Source organism: Phoca vitulina, unplaced genomic scaffold (assembly GCF_004348235.1).
Source record: "Phoca vitulina isolate PV1807 unplaced genomic scaffold, GSC_HSeal_1.0 scaffold1, whole genome shotgun sequence".
In the NCBI taxonomy this organism is placed as follows: Eukaryota; Metazoa; Chordata; class Mammalia; order Carnivora; family Phocidae; genus Phoca; species Phoca vitulina.
The window spans coordinates 45285264-45303081 of record NW_022589704.1 but is presented as its reverse complement, the minus strand read 5'-3'; the positions used below and the strand labels follow the sequence as shown (position 1 = coordinate 45303081).

The window sequence follows — 17818 nt, the reverse complement described above, 5'->3', positions numbered from 1 at the left end:
AGAAATGAGCCACAATTGAATGAATGCAATTTTCATTCAAAAAACGAGACAAAATTTAAACTGTTAAGAAAACATAGAAAAAGCACATTTTTGAATCTCATCTTCAGTTTTCTTCATTTTAATAAATAGAAGCAATCTATACTCCATATCTTCAAAGAAAAGGTCCTTAAAGAAAGCTGTTATTGGGGCGCCTGGGTGGCTCAGTTGGTTAAGCGACTGCCTTCAGCTCAGGTCATGATCCTGGAGTCCCGGGATCGAGTCCCGCATCGGGCTACCTGCTCAGCAGGGAGTCTGCTTCTCCCTCTCCCGCTCCCCCCCTCTTGTGCTCTCTCTCTCTCTCACTCTCTCTCAAATAAATAAATAAAATCTTAAAAAAAAAAAAAAAGAAAGCTGTTATTGTATAATTAGGGAGCACAAAACCTGAAATAGATTTCAGAGCAATCTGAATCTAAACTTGGAAGACACAGAAGAGAAAGTTGTGTTAGGGAACATGCAAGTAGGTCAGATTTAAGTAACTGACCTTTGAACACAGCATGGGGAAAACAGAAAATGATAAAATTATTTTCATAAAGAGAACTTAAGGATTTATGAATTAGCAAACTACATACTGGGATATAATGAGATGAGTTGTAAGGAATGATTTCAGAAAAAATTTAAAAATCATATATTGAACAGAAAGTCAATGCTGTTTAATAGAGAACGTCTTAAGTGCTGGTCTGAGTCTGTATCAGTAGGAAGAAGCATTTATAAGACCATCTAGAGATTCGTCCAGAGCTGTTGCTCAGCAGTGAGATTTGTAGAGTATGGCAACTCCATTTTTTCTTGCTGACTTTGTAGCAAAGAAATACTCTAAAATATTTTTGGTGTAAAGCTAATATGGTTGAAATCACTGCAATGCTTGGGACTTTCCCTCTGGTGTTAACATGAGGTTTGATTGGCATGATTTAGCATGAAAAGTTTAGTTAGCTGAATGAGAAAAATTGAGTTAATATCTGTCTCTTCCACAGATATTCTTCATATTAGCTATTGAGAAACTATATGAAAACTATTTAGAAAAAAATTAATCTTGAAAACCACTATTATTTTAAAGGGCGTGCTCAGTTTTTGATAATACTATCGATCATACTAGAATCATATATTTTAAGTGAAACCACCACATATTTATTTTTATATATGATTGAAATGTCTCATTTTGAAAAACTAGTTTATAAAGGATTGAAAGATTCTGATTAGAAGTATCCTTTTGTTGTTGTTGTTGTTAAAAATTTTATTTATTTGACAGAGAGAGACACAGCAAGAGAGGGAACACAAGCAGGGGGAGTGGGAGAGGGAGAAGCAGGCTCCCCGTTGAGCAGGGAGCCCAATGCGGGGCCCAGTCCCATCATGATGTGAGCAGAAGGCAGACCCTAACGACTGAGCCACCCAGGCACCCCTGATTAAAACTGTCCTTAACTTAAGCTCTGTGGGTTGATGTGAACAATGGAGATCTGCTTGTCTACATGGAAAAGTTGCCTGTGCTATTTTACAGGTACATAACAGCTATAAGACATTCTACATGAAGTAGAGGGCACAAAAACATCTTTGCAGACTGGGGTCAGTAAATTATGGAAGAGCAGGTTGATTTTGTCCATTCTAATACGGCCTCCTGAGCGATAATACATGTCAGGTGTACCAAGTAGTGTTGCAACTATTTGAAGAACATTATTTTTTTCTGAATTCCCCTTTTTTGTGGAACATTTCAAACTCATCATTAGTAGTTATTTTTGAAAATTTTCTGTATCTCTTTAGAGTACGTGCCACTTGAAAACCAAATCAATGTCCATAGGATGTACCTTAGCACAACAACAACAAAAAATATAGACTCTTGGGGTGCCTGACTGGCTCAGTCCGTAGAGCATGTGACTCTTGATCCTCAGGGTCATGAGTTCAAGCCCCATGTTGGATGTAAAATCTACTTTAAAAAATCCACAATAAAAAATAGTAATAAAAGAAAAAGAAAAAGAAAAAAAAAACAAGGAAAAATAAATACAAAAGGTTAATAAATATATGAAAAAGATCCTCCACTTATAATCAAGTAAGTACTTAAAAAATACAGGCTCTATACATTTGATGAATTAATGCATAATAACATTTCCAAAGTAATTACAAAATAGTTATATTTCAGTGGGCCCTAATACATGCCAGGTACATGATCTCATTTCTTATTTTCCATGACTCAGTATGGTGATTAGAAAACTTTATACTTTACGTAAGAGAAAACTAAGGCTGAAAGATTAAGTAACCTGCCTATTGCCACAAAGCTTGTAAGACAGAGCCAGAGTAAAAAACTGAAGTCTATGTGACCTCAAAGATTCGCTGTTTTTATGTATATAATAACACTTGATTAATCATTCATCCACTACATTGCTGATACGTATAAGGTGCTATTACTGAAACTTCACTGAATATTGGTGAAGCTTCAGAGCTATATGACACATGTCTTATATTCTCCTGGATCTTATCATCATAAGGAAATATACAAAAATAAGCAACATAAAAGTTAGATCCTGTTCTGTGTCATTCAAATGTCATTTAACAGAAAGCTATGGAGATTCAGAGAATGGTGTGACTCTTGTTTTATGAAAGTGGGAGTGAGGTAGGTTTTCCAAGGATCAAAACAAGGGAGGAGTGACCATTTCACGCAGAGATATCTGAAGGACGATGAGTGGAGTCCATAAGGTCTAAGGTACAAACTGAATATGACAAGAGTTGGGCTGGGGCATAAAGTACTTATGATGGTAAAGTATTTTATCAGTCAAGGTTGCATCTGAGAAACAGAACTACTAGGATGTGTATACACACACACACACGTACACACACACACATTTATCTCAAGGAATGGGTTACACAATTTTGGCACTGGCTAGGCAAGTCTGAAAAGCATATGGCAGGCCACCAGGAAGGGCAGGCTGGAAGTTCTTGGGCAGAAGATGACCACAGGTAAAATTTCTTCTTTAGGGACATAGCAGTTCTATTCTCAAGGCCTTTAAATTGATTGTATCAAACCCACTCATGTTATCCAGGATGTTCTTTTTTACATGAAGTCAGCTGATTATAGATGTTAATCATATCTATAAAATAACTTCATGGCAATACTTAGATTACTATTTGACTGAGTAACTGGATAGTATAAGCTGACCAAGTCGACACATAGCACTGACCATCACAAGTACTAATGCCGGGCGAGGCTAAAAAGTTAAGTTGGGAAGGCTTTGCATGGCAGGAGAAGCAGTCTGAGTAGTGAACTAAGTAAGTAGGATTTTAGGAAGATAAATCTTTAGTGATCTGAAAGTTGATTTGGATCAAGAGAGATAGGATGATATTCAGCTTCTTAGGAAGTTAACTTTAATGGTCCAGGTGTGTGGTCTTACGTGTATATATAGGGTAATAGATAAACATACAGTGGAAAATAAAGATGTGCTAAATATTGTAAGGAAAATTGATGCAACAGAGGAATAATTTATATGTGGGGGAAAAGAAAAATACCTATTTTCATCCTGGCTAAAAGAGGGAATGATCATACCATTAAAAGATTTCCACCACTTCATTCACTTTTGGGATCCGCTGGTTACAAAATAACCTGATAAATTAACCAGAGCTGTTGAAGAACTGTAATTCTCCCTGGGGAAACATGTAATAATGTTTACATTTAGATGTTTTCAGTTTTAAAGTAATAGTTATCTGCTTTCATGTTACAATTTCTTTTTTTTAAAAAAAGATTTTATTTATTCATTTGAGACACGAGAGAGAGAGAGAGAGAGAGAGCATGAGGAGGGGGAGAGGCAGAGGGAAAGGGAGAAGCAGGCTCCCTGCTGAGCCAGGAGCCTGATGTGGGGCTCGATCCCAGGACCCTGGGATCATGACCTGAGCCGAAGGCAGACGCTTAACCATCTGAGCCACCCAGGTGCCCCTCATGTTATAATTTCTTTAATTTTTTTAAGAACATATTTTAGTTCCACATTCTTTCATTTTATATAAAATTCTATTTCAGAAATTCACATTTAATATTTAGAATATGCTTATTTCAGACCATATGTGGATATAAAATAATAGTTGCTTTCAAAAGTATTATTCTGTATAAAGTTCATTAGTTTTGGGATTTTTTGTTTGTTTGTTTGTTTAATGAGCAGTGACAGCTTTAATACTAGTTCACTGGGAATTCTGCATGTTATCCTGTGTACTCTGTGGTGATGTTTTCAAATTGCAGGTTATGCTCCATGAAAAAAATGGGGTCATGAAATTAATGCAGTGGGTCACGGGAGGCATGTATTTAAAGATGAAATAGAACAGAAAAGAAAAAGAAACGACATTTTTAGAATGCATATGGTAAACATCAATTTGTTCATAAAATTGTGGTTCATAGTCATTGAATATGAAAGCCACCGCCTTTAAACGGTAACCTGCCTTTAAAGTGTACGAAAGACTTCACCAGATTTAACCAATTTAAATCATAAAATAATAATAGGGGGAGCGGCTTAAAAGAGTCATTAAATTTTTAATAGAAGAGATGATCCACATGTAAGTTTAACCACATGCTCTCATTGAATATAGCATCTTAAAATCATTTCTGAAATATGCACGTAAGCATGATAGGAATGATAGAGAAATAAAGTAAAATGTAAATATCGGTTCACTTGTGCACTCGTTCATTCACACATGTGCTTATCCATTTGAATGGAGTTCCTAATATATGTAAGGTCCTGATCTAGAAAAATGGGAATTGATTAGTAAACCAAATAGATAAAATCCTGCCCTCTTGGGCTTTCCATATAATAAACAATAATATAACTTTTTCAGAAATACCTGCTAAGAAAATTGTATTTTTGTTTGTGAATACATTGATTATTATATTGATTTGTATATTGATTTGTATTATTTATATGTTACTGCTATATCGTATTAATATTAGTTACGTATTATATGGTATATATGTATGTTAGTATATATAATGTTAACACAGTATTTATTAATACAGTATTCCAGGCTGTACTAATTGCAATGCAGAGAAAGCAGGATATCGGGGATTGGGAGAAATGGGAAGGAGGGTGCTGCTCTGTTACACACAGTGGTCAGGAAAGATCTCTGAGGAGGGCAGAGGCCTAAAGAAAATGAGGGAGGGAGACATGTGACTGCACGAGAGGAGAGTAGTCCAGATGTGGCTAGCATGTACTTGTCTAGTCAAAAACTAGTGGTCAGGGCCGGGCGGCTGGAATGTTGTGGAATGCAGGGAAGTTCCAGAGACACAGGTCGAGTAGAGCAGATGGGACAGCTGGTGTTTTGTAGTTCTTATAGGGCCTTATAGACCACTCTAAAATTTGAAAACCCTTCAATTCAGAGAGTTTTGAGAGAAAGAATGACAAGATCTGAGACACGTTTCTTACAGGGTTAAATTAGCTGTAAGGAGACAAGGGAGGACTTCCCTCAGGAGTGCAGTGCAGGAACCTGGGGAAAGTGATGGTGGCTTGAGGCTGAGGAGGCACTGAAGGAGAAAGGTCATGGGCCTCTGGGCAGATTTTGAAGATAATGCTGATCGGGCCTATGGATGGATTGTGTATTAGCTTTCCATTTCTGCTATAATTAGAACATTAAGCAGAAATTTTAAAAAATTTGTTTTTGATCACCCTTAAGGAGGAACATGGAATTTTCCATTCCTTCCAACCTTTGATGAGCCTGCTGAACCGTCTTTTCTATAAAGGTGAAATACTAGAAAGCTTTTACTTTAATGAACTTACTATTCTGTTGGTGTTAATGGTCGTTTTTCAAATGAAGAATTATGATGTTTCATACAAAAGCACTTATTGATAAATGTTTTATTCTAAAATGTATAATTATCCCCAAAAAGGTTGGTGTACTTATCTTATGAAATACAGAGCTTTTCTAAGATACAAAAGAAGAATGCGGTTCTAAAGAGATTACCATACATACAACTTTGCACTATTCTGCAGTAAAGAGAGTCAGCATTCCTTGATTATCAGTTTACCATGTTGCAAGTGTTAAAAGTGGGGGAATCGAAAACAAATGGGAACATGGACCTTGACCTTAAAAACTTACGACTTACCTTGGGGAGAAAGAACAGGCACCAGAAACAAAGAATTTGGGGAGAAAATTAAATAGATTATGAGCAAAAAGATAAAATATGAATGTCAAGGAGAAGTTTATAAAGCAAGATTATGTTATATTTCAAGGATTTCTAGAGGTACCAGAGTTTCATGTGTGAAACATGCAGTTTACCAGGAAGTGTGTTTGATGAGAGAGAAGGCTTGACTGAGTTGTGACCCTCGGTATCTTCCTGAGTGAGTGAGTCCTGTGGTTTCCTGCCAGGCTTTCTCAACACAACATAATCGTCCCAACATTTATAGCATATAAGCTCTTATTTGGCTTCCAAAAACAAAAAACAACAAAGAACAACAACAACAAAACCCCCATGAAAAACAGATATAATCTGAAATATGACAGTAAGTGGTTAGCACTTGAGGATTTTTTTTTTTAAGATTTTATTTATTTATTTGACAGAGAGAGACACAGCGAGAGAGGGAACACAAGCAGGAGGAGTGGGAGAGGGAGAAGCAGGCTTCCCGCCGAGCAGGGAGCCCAATGCGGGGCTCGATCCCAGGACCCTGGGATCATGACCTGAGCCGAAGGCAGATGCTTAACAACTGAGCCACCCAGGCGCCCCGCACTTGAGGATTCTACCCTACGTATTTGAAATCCACATCTTAGCCACTTAGATTTGGAACTTCTGGCAAACCTGCTCAATAGTCATTGATATGGAGAAATCAGAACCCAGGTGTACCCCACAATAACAAGGCTGTATCCCATCTCCACTGATGTTACCAGCATTTTATCCGAATAGGCTCATAGTTGCTGCATCCTATTTCAGGGATTGGAGCAGCCCCTTCCCAGTCAAACTGTCTGGGTTCAAAGTTCAGCTCTCTCAGTTAATATATGAATTATGTGACTTTTCTATTCTTGAGTTTTCTCATTTATAAAATGAGATTAGTAATTGTACCTACTTCATTGTACTGCTAGGAGGCTTAAATGAGTTAATATATTAAAAACCTCTTCAATCAATGTCTTGTGTATCAAAAGCTTATTATTATTAATATGATAGCCAATGTTCTGTCAACTCTGGAGTCGCACTATCTCTTGAGAATAATGTGGCATTTGCATTATTCTCTGAAAAACAGAACAAAGTTCTTAGAGTACATGTCAGGTGTTGTATCCTTTCCATTTACATCAGAAACCATGAGAACCAGCTTGAGAATTTCAATGGGGGAAGGAATGGGTTTTCCTGCAAGCATGACAGGAGACCCAACAGTGCCAATCTTGTAGGTTTATATACAAGAGAAGGTTTTGATTGTTAAAGAAAAATACCATTGTAATCATACTTTCCTGTTACCTTGAGTTTTCAATAGCTGCATTCCAGAGCAGGATGTTAATCCAAAGATCATCTTGGTCTTAGAGTCAAATATAGAAAGATGAGAAAGTCCATGCAAAACCTCATAAAACTGTTACTGAGTTTTACAAGTGAAAAGTTAATGAAGAGAGAAAATGGCAGCATTATGTGGCGTAATGAGTCATGGTAAAGGAAGGTTTTAATGTAACTAAATCATTTTACTAACGATTTCTCAAATTTTGGTGAATATATGATAAATTACCCTTCAGTGAAATGTTGATATTGGTTTGTGACTTAACAGAAGAAAATTTGGCTCCCAGAAATACATATCTACTACATTGTCCAAACAAAAGGAAATTAGCAAAGAAAACATTCAAATGGAACCCAGTGGAAATCACTGAAACTTGGGCAAAAGATACATCCTTATAATTGATGAGATGTATTGCTGACACATCCAAAATGGTTTAGGATTCCAAATTCCTAAGATTCTTTAGAGCAGCTTTAGAGTAGCAGCAAACATAAGCATTTGCCAGTTTTGCTGGTTGTAGATACCAGGGGAATGTAAACAAAACAAAAATGAAAGCAAAAACCGTAGAGCTTAACTGCATTCCATGTGATTCATTTCATTTGTTCAAAAATGAATTTTAGTTAATCTCAAAGCATAGGGACCATTTCAAAAAAAAAATTTTTGTAGAGTCTTTTAAAAAAGTTTTCGTAGACATTAGAACTGGTTTTTAATAATGCTAATATGTGTAGAACATATTCATTCCAAACATTTTATAATTGTAGTATAAGCATAAAAATTGAACATTAACTATCATTCTTTCCAATTAAAAAAGTGATATATGCTATATCATATATAGGTAATAATTCTGCATCTGTACTCTTTGGAAATGCTCCTTTATGTACCACCGCAACATGACACATGCTTTAAAAGGAAAATAGAAAGCTATACTATGTTATTTTTCCATTGCTTTCTTTTTTTGGGGGGGTGGGGTCTATATTTATTTATTTATTTTTTGATGTAGCGTTCCATGATTCATTGTTTGCGTATAACACCCAGTGCTCCATTCAGTACGTGCCCTCTTTAATACCCATCACCAGGCTAACCCATCCCCTTACCCCCCTCCCCTCTAGAACCCTCAGTTTGTTTCTCGGAGTCCATAGTCTCTCATGGTTCTCAGAGTCCATAGTCTCTCATGGTTCGTCTCCCCCTCCGATTTCCCCCCTCATTTTTCCTTTCCTACTATTTTCTTCTTTTTTTTTTTTTTAACATATAATGTATTATTTGTTTCAGAGGTACGGGTCTGTGATTCAACAATCTTACACAATTCACAGCGCTCACCATAGCACATACCCTCCCCAATGTCTATCACCCAGCCCCCCCATCCCTCCCACCCCCCACCACTCCAGCAACCCTCAGTTTGTTTCCTGAGATTAAGAATTCCTCATATCAGTGAGATCATATGATACATGTCTTTCTCTGATTGACTTATTTCGCTTAGCATAATTATCCATTGCTTTCTTTAGAATGGGAAGCTATAAATCTTTCATGCTAAATAATTTGAAAACAAAGAATATAGTAATAATGGGAAATTTGTTGAATTATGACTTTATAGTTGGTGTGTGCTTATGAAATACAAGAATAAATAGAAAAAGAGAAATGACAGTAAGCACCTAACATCACCTAATTTCTCAATTCTGGAGATGAACTTATAAAACTAATTTCTGAAAAGCATATGGTTGTTTTAAAAGATCCTTGTGTTTTTTTTTCCCCTAAGTTTTCTCAGGTAACTGAAATAGTTATTAAAAAATTTTATTTACTCATTACTACTTTTTTTTATGAAGGTATATTGACATATGCAATATTATATTACTCTCAGGTATACAACAAAATGATTAGATACTCGTGTATATTGTAAAATGGTCACCACAGTAAGTCTAACGTAATTTTGAAGGTGTTCATCATTGTAAACTTACTTTACATTTGACAATTCTCTTAAAAAGTATCATATAGCTGTTAGAAATTATTGAATAGAAACTAAAAACTCCATATTAATTATTCCTTATAACATTTCACTATGGACTACATTGTCTTTTTTCTTAAAAAAACTGTGTTACGAATTCATAGACTTTGTGTTGAAAAGGACTTCGAGAATCTTCCAATTCCATCTCTTTCTTGATAAAATAAATTGAGGCTCAAGCTTACACAACAGGATAGTAGCAAAATTCAGTCTAGAAATCAAGTCTTCTATGACCATTTTTTTTCCATTGCAATTTACTATTCCCAGTTTTAAAGAGAAAACCTACTTAGCAAGCAGATAAATGAATCCAAAGACAAAATATAATATGTATACCTGTCTTCCCTTTATATACGTTAATTGTGAAATTGGTTTGTCTATGTAGCTCTGTCTGTTAATTGATCCCTTGGATATCATTTATAACTAGCCAGGAGTTTAGCAGAGATGTGAGCTAAAGGAGACTAAGTAAAGTCTATGTATTTACCTCCCTACCAGAAAGGCCAGAAAGTCTAAGCTTTTGTAAAGTACTTTGTCTTATTCTGCTTTGCCTAATGGTATTAATATTAGTATAATCCCCTGATGAAAAATGCCTATGGTGTTATTTATCTTTAAATACTTCTTCAACTGGAGAGCACCTAGTTTTAAATGGGGAATTCTCTGAATGTTAGATACATTTGTCATTTATTTCATATTTCTACATGGATTTGTTTGGCACTATGTGAAATAACAAGAAAGTTTGTTCGTAGCCGAAGAATATTTGTGAAAAGGGAAAAGTCTGATTTGGTCTCAAGGGGTCAAGTAGTAACATTCTGAAGGCTGGAATATGAAATTTAGGGATCTGGGCCAAAAGCACAGCCAGGGAATATTACAGTTTTGGGGAAAAAATATTTGAAAATGTAAAAAAAAATAAAATAAAATTATCAAATTTTTTATCAAATTGATTTCTTTTTTTTTTTTTTTTTTTAAAAGATTTTTTTATTTATTTATTTGAGAGAGAATGAGAGAGAGCACATGAGAGGGGGGAGGGTCAGAGGGAGAAGCAGACTCCCTGCCGAGCAGGGAGCCCGATGCGGGACTCGATCCAGGGACTCCAGGATCATGACCTGAGCCGAAGGCAGTCGCTTAACCAACTGAGCCACCCAGGCGCCCTATCAAATTGATTTCAATAGCAGTTTTGGTGAGTAACTAAAATAAGCATGAGCTAAATATAAGAAAATTAGGAAGGAAGTGAACCTTTTTGAACAAAGGACCTATGAGAAATGGGAATGAAGAAGGGATTACTATGGGAGATAAAATACAGCAGGAAATACCAGGGTTTTCAAATTATTTAGATTTAAACATTGAATCAGCATAAATTATTAGTGGATATATGGTTGCATTTCAAATATCGATTGGAAGGACATTAGGTGGAAGAAGGTTGTCTCCGGAATTCTTTGTCATTTGATTCGGGTATTGTGAAATAAGAGAAGCAGTCCACTCACTTCAGAGACAGAGCTTCTTCTAACAAAACCAAGATTCCAGCTGACTGTGTTCTTACATTTTAGGAGATGTTTGGAAGAAGTAATCTTTCATCGCTTAGGAAATATGTACATACATATATTTAAACCAACTAAAGTCATTTTTGTCTTTTTCCTAATCTTATGAACTATGAGAAACTTCATCTCCATAGCAATTATGCATATTTTTACATTTAAGAATGGTCTCCTGTTGTGTGACTGTTTCTTCAGTTTCCAAGAAAGTGTTTATTATCTTCTCTTTTTTCTTCCTGCTGGAATAAGCAGTTCCTTTTTCTGAACCTTTAAAAATCATGTTCAAAAAAGTACAAGTAGAGTCCAGTCTCAGTCTTTGTAGCAGATACTATTGGAGCATCTCCTTTTTCTGTAACTTGCATAGTTGTGATAGCAAACAGTAAAAATAAAGGCCATGGGGAGCTCAAGATCTGATGTAATTTATGCAACCATAGTCTGAGAAAAGATGTATCTCAAAGTATAGAGAGCACAGATAAAACATGGAAGAAGCAGTTATTCACATTTTAGGTCTGCACTGTATTATTTGCTAAGAATAACAACTTTATTATTTTGTAAACATGATAAATGCTAATTAACAGTTAAGCAGTGTACAAAAGCACAGAAGTATAGAAATATACAGAAGTATAGAAAAGAGAACTATAGAAATCAACACAATGCTCAAAATCTTCTCAGGCAGAAATAACCCAGTGTTAACTTACCTGGACCAGAAGTCCAGGTAACCTGGACTCTCTGAATAAATACAAATACAAGAATAGATAGATAGATTTAAAGAAAATAACATTCAACAGTATATAAACAACTCTATACCAAAACTTTATACTAATAACTGTGCATTTCACATCTGTCATCTCATTTAATCTTCACAAATGCCCAATGAGATTAAGGCTATTAATATCCCCCATTAAACAGCGAAATTGTAATATTAAACTGCAAATAGTTGAATAGTTAAGGAGAATGAGGCTGGGAATGAATAGACAGTTTGGATGAATCAGCTTTATAAGAAGGAAATTATAATATGCATGCTGTTTTACAATAAAAAGCATTGAACTTTACTTGAATTTAATAATCAAAGAGATGAAGTGAATTAAAGGAGTTACTAAATATCAGAAATGTGTATCTTTGCCACAAGGGATATTAATTCCTAAAAGATTGCTCTAACGTTAAAGGAAGACATTTATGAAAGTCATTAAATATCTGGCATCCTTATGTTTTTCCTGAACATCACATTTCAGTTTTTGACAGTGTATATGTGAATGATGAGGCGGATAGCCTACTTAACATTCCTCCTCCTAGCATGCTCCACTCCCCGGATTTTGTTGCTCATTTCGATTCTACTTGCCAGGATTTGCAACATTTACATTTTGTTCTGAAACTGTAATTCCCCTAGTAGTTTAGTTCTAATTATATATTGAAATGGATTCAGATTACCAACACTCCTTTTACCATTTCTTTTCTATTTCTGAGCTCTTGATGTGATTCTGGTTTTCCTCTTCTAAAAGTTTTTCAAAAAAGACTCAGTAACTTCAGTATTTCATGAGATAGTTCATATTTGAGAATGTCTGCCTATCATCTTAAATCTTCCTTTCCCTCAGAGCACTAGTCCCCAGTGCAGTCTCCCCTCATCTTCTTGTTGAGTAAATATCTGAATCCACCTCACTTTCCCCTTGAAGTTGTCTTCCTTTTTTTGTATAGATGCCCAAGACTTCATTCTTTATCATTACATTTTAATAACATAGTGTATGGGCCGAACTTAAGTCTCAGCGAACATCTCTAATGCCTCACAACCAGAAAATGAAGTCCTCAGCTCTGTTGAAGGCCACCTAGGAGGAGAAGTGAACAGAAAATGAGGCCTCTGTTCTTCACAATACAACAACAAACTCACTTACTCAAAGAAATAGATACGGGGTGACTAAGGGCTATTATTCGTACAATGGAACCAACAGTTTTTTGATCTGGGAGGGCTGAGTGCTGTCATCAAAAGAGCACTGGACTTTGGAGTCTCAGAACTAAGCAGAGAGCAGACTCCTCAGCTAAATGGAAAGCCTGGTATTTAACTGCTTTCATATCTGTAAAATGCAAACAATATTCTCCTTATAAAGCTTTTATGCCAATTAAACAAGGTAACAATCTGTACATTGCCTGGCACATGGTTGGTGCTCCCTAAATGATAGTGTTCCCGTGTCTCTCTTTCAGTTATACCTAGACTTAATAAAGATTTGATATAACCTTGTTATTATGGGAAGAAAAAGTTTCCACACTTTCAGACAACCAGCTGACAGATTGGAGTCTTTAGAAGGCAGCACGTTCATTAGTAGATTAGTCCCTGATTCTTTGCATATTTGGATAACACCACTGTTCCAAGATTCAGTGTTAAGAAATCATAGAACCAAGTTGCACAATCCTCCCCTCTACCTGTACCCCGTCTCTCAGGCAGATTTTATCTGTGATAGAATAACTCAGGAATGGTGATAGACAAGGCAGCAATGGTTAATTACTTCAAGGAGATTCAGAGTCAGGGAGCATAAATCACTCTATCCCAGACTCTGTGCAGGTTCAGATAAGAAATGGTATCCTGGGCAGCAAGCAAGCACTGAAGGGCCTTGATCTGCCTTCACTTGATCCCCAGTTATAATCCTAAATAATTAAAGGTAGATCTCTAGCTCCATCAGGTTTTGCATTTATTTCTGAGGATTACCACACCACACCACTTACGTGGTTACATGTCTGTTTTTATTGCTCATTAGAATGGTATTGCTCCAGACTTGCTCACACAAACATTTGCCGAGGTGATGGAATAAAAACAAAGCAAGTCTTGTAAGCAGAGAGCTATTTTCGTTTGCAAAAATTCAGACTCAATAGTATGCTACAGGAACTGCTAGGGGAAAATGAGTGAGATTGAATATGCTCAAGCATTGTCAGGAGAACATGTCAGTAAATTTAATTTTTAAAATGTGTGTAGAAAGAGTAAGGAAACAACAGCTAAATAATTTAAGAAACTAGAATTTTACAGATGATTTTGTATGTTTGCATGTGAGCATGGCAGTAGCAAGTTAAAGTAGGAAATTGGGTATTCAATGAATTATCTATTCTTTTTGGAAAAGTATATAAGACAGAAGAATTTTATAATAGAGATGTACAGAGCACAGATCTATGAGCATTGTGTAAATGATACTTGTACAACTTTAGCTCAGACTTTTATAATGAATTAATGTTACTTTTTACATTTATTTGGTAAATTTCATAAGTAATAGCCTTCTATATGTTTTCCAATGTAGTAAAACTTGCAAAGAATGGAAACACACATGACATTATAGTGAATGATCCAAACAACAGGGCATTAATTGACCAAGTGAGTACAGTAGCTCATTCAGTGGCCACCAACATAAAATGGAAATCTTCATAGTTAAAAAATAGTCAATGGACTATTACAAATTTAAATGATTTTGTTGTTAGTTTCATCATGAATCACCTCATGGTGAGATGATGTGTAGAACTCTATGCATAGTGAGTTTGATTTTAGGGCATAAATTAACAGTCTTTTAATCGAGTTCCAAGAAGCAAATTTGTAATTTCAGAAAACTGATCAACAAAAGACATGAATGCTTACTCTACAGTTTTTTAGGGACTGGTTCAGTCTCCTTCTTTTTAGCACGTAAGAGGTGCCAGACTCCAGGTCTTATAGAAGAATCTCCAAGGATTACACAGCGTTGGATGATTGGAAGGACACGCAGGACCCCTTGGGTCTCATGCATGTCTTTACTCATGTAAGGCTTTAATAAAGGCGGTGAAAATGTTACAGCAAGAGAAAGCATCAGGAGCCAAGAAGCTTCCAGCACAGCTCTCCAGGACCCTTGGTTAGCCACACAGGACTCATCTCCAGATTATGAACCACCAACATAGGTGGAAGGAATTTTGGCTTTGAAAGAACTTGTTTTTATGTTGGTCAAAAATAAATATCATTTTTCTACATATCCCAGAGATACACATAGAGCGGGCTCACTAGCTTACACACTGTGGCACCTTGAATTACACTGAGGATCATCCATGGGAAGGATGAAGAAAGATTTCCTAATGGAGATCAAGAATCAGTGGAAGTGATTTTAGTGATTACAGTGAGGTGGCTGTTACAGTCACACATGCACATCGTCCCAGAGACATCCCAGAAAATGGCACATTTTACAAAGTCTAAGGGTTCAATATGGCTGGAGTATAAAGTATATATAAGTAAACTAGATAAAGAATCATGAGGATAATTCCTCATTTGCATTCCTAAGTGACAGGCATGTCGTGATAGACTTGAATTTGAGATAGGGGATAATGAGGTATCAAGTTAGGAACACCTCATTTGGAGATATCCAAGAAATAATTAAAAGGCCAGAATACAGAGCACAGTATTTTGAGACCACTCAGCACTAAACAACTAAAAGACTAATGCTGTGATCTTGATATTTTAAGAGTTCTAATAATTCCTGTCAGAAACCTATTATAAATAGGGCAACAAACAAACAAAAAAAATTGTTTTGAAATCTGTCTCATGCTGTGAACTTATGTTAGAACAAACTACTGTTTTCAAGTTACAACACCTTCAAAGGAAAGTGTTTCTCAGGTAACAAAGATACTTGCAGAAGACCAGGTGAAAGCTGGCTTCCTGTGGAGAAGTTTGCCTTACCAGTTTCGTTATGGCTTCTTTCCACCATGTGGGTTCAAAGGAAACATTCCCTTCTTTCTTTTCCATTTTCTCTTTTATCCAAGGATTTTAATTGACTTCTAAAATAACAATTAATTGAAGTTAAGTTTATATGTGTACATGTGTGGACACAAATATATATAATTTACACGCATGTGTAAAACACACATAAATGCATGCACATGTAAGAACTGAATTTATTACATCTGACAGATCAAACGACAAATGGTACCAGCTTCTCAATCTGACTATTTTCATGTTGGCATAGTGCCTTTAAAATAAGCAATTTCTTGAAACCTGAAAAATCATAAAACTACATTTTTTTCCTTTTGAGTGACAGCCAGTTCCTTTCAAGGACTAAATAGCAAGGATCATTAATATTTTTTTTTATTTTTTTTAAAGATTTTGTTTATTCATTTGAGACACAGAGAGAGAGAGAGAGAGAGAGAGAGCATGAGCAGGGAGAGAGGCAGAGGGAGAGGGAGAAGCAGGCTCCCCACTGAGCCAGGAGCCCGATGTGGGACTTGATCCCAGGACCCTGGGATCATGACCTGAGCCGAAGGCAGATGCTTAACCATCTGAGCCACCCAGGCGCCCGGATCATTAATATTTTTTTAAAGGTTTATTTATTTATCTGAGAGAGAGAAAGCAGGAGGGAGGGACAGAGGCAGAGGGAGAGGGAATCTCAAGCAGACTGCGCACTGAGCATGGAACCCAATGTGGGGCTCGATCTCATGACCCTGAGGTCACGACCTGAGCTGAAAGCAGGAGTCGGAGGCTTAACCAAGTGTGCCACCCAGGCGCCCCAGATCATCAGTATTATATTGTATGTGTATCTCATCCTGCTTCATGATAAAGTGTCTAAAAAGTAATCCCAAACAAAAAGCTATTTCCCCTGAGCTGCAAAGTTACACATGTCGTTTAGAATAGTGGTTTCTATGCCTTTGCAAACTGCCGTGGCTCTGCCAAGTGTTACTACCTTAGGTTTGTGCCTTTCCATTCCAGTGAGGTAGTCAGAGCTAATACTATATTTTACAAACAGGAATAAGCACAACCTCAGAGTGCTTAAATTACTTGTTTAAGGTCACACCATGTCAAGTAGAAGTGAAACCTGGGCTTCGGTGCAGATAATGTTCTTTTAGGTTCTGACCTATTTGAATTATATTTCTTTTCTTCTCTAAGCTGCCTTATCTCTATTTTCAGAAAAGTAAGAGTAGGGGAATATATTGTCCAGTTACTCATGTATTTTTTTATGACATAACTTTTATTTTGAACTTTACATTAAAGCAACCTTCTGCATAGAAGTATATAAAAAAGACAAAGCTGCTTTGAGAGTGGTGGGCTCTTAATCTATGGAAATACTGCTCCTTGGTACCTTATTGCCCCATTCTTTTTTTTTTTTTAACCTGTACACTTACTTTCTGCACTGTCTCAATGCAAATAGACACTCTAGTAAGTTGGGCATGCATATCCTTGGTCAGATTAAGAGCTACCACAATGATTTGTGGCCCAAAGAAACATCTTCACTGAATATGCAGGATTAATCTTATTTGGGCTTAATTAGAATGGATCAGTCTTTCTTAAACTGGTGTGTTTGTTAAAAATGCAGATTCCCTGTCCACCTACTCTGATTAAGTTAATTTTTTTTTTATTTTTGTAGTTAATCTAGAATGAGCCCAGAAACCTGCATTTGTACTTGAGAAGCATGGAAAAGATAAGAGTATTTTCTTTGTATTGGAGGGGACAAAGAGCAAAACAAATGAAATACACAGATAAAGTCTATTTTAATCAATAGTGTCCACCATGTTCCCTACCAGTCTTTACAGGAAGCTAATAATAAGTAGCAAAATTGAGTGGCTTTAGTTTCAGTTCTCTGCTCTTGCACACCAGCTGTGACAGTGTTGTTAATAAGCATCAAAATCATTCAAAGGTGATGATTTAGGAGACTAAAAAGAAAACTGCAGTATCTGAGTAATCTATTATACTGGTGATACCTGGATAAATAAATCTTTGGGGAAGAAAGATCTTTTTTTTTTTTTTTTTTTAAAGATTTTATTTATTTGACAGAGACACAGCGAAAGAGGGAACACAAGCAGGGGGAGTGGAAGAGGGAGAAGCAGGCTCCCGGCCGAGCAGGGAGCCCGAT

General features: G+C 36.2%; 1 protein-coding gene across 19 annotated transcripts in view; it reads left to right on the top strand.

The window, feature by feature from the left end:
* Positions 1–17818, top strand: part of GULP1 (GULP PTB domain containing engulfment adaptor 1) — a 254972-nt gene that overhangs the window by 167064 nt on the left and 70090 nt on the right. The window lies entirely within an intron of this gene.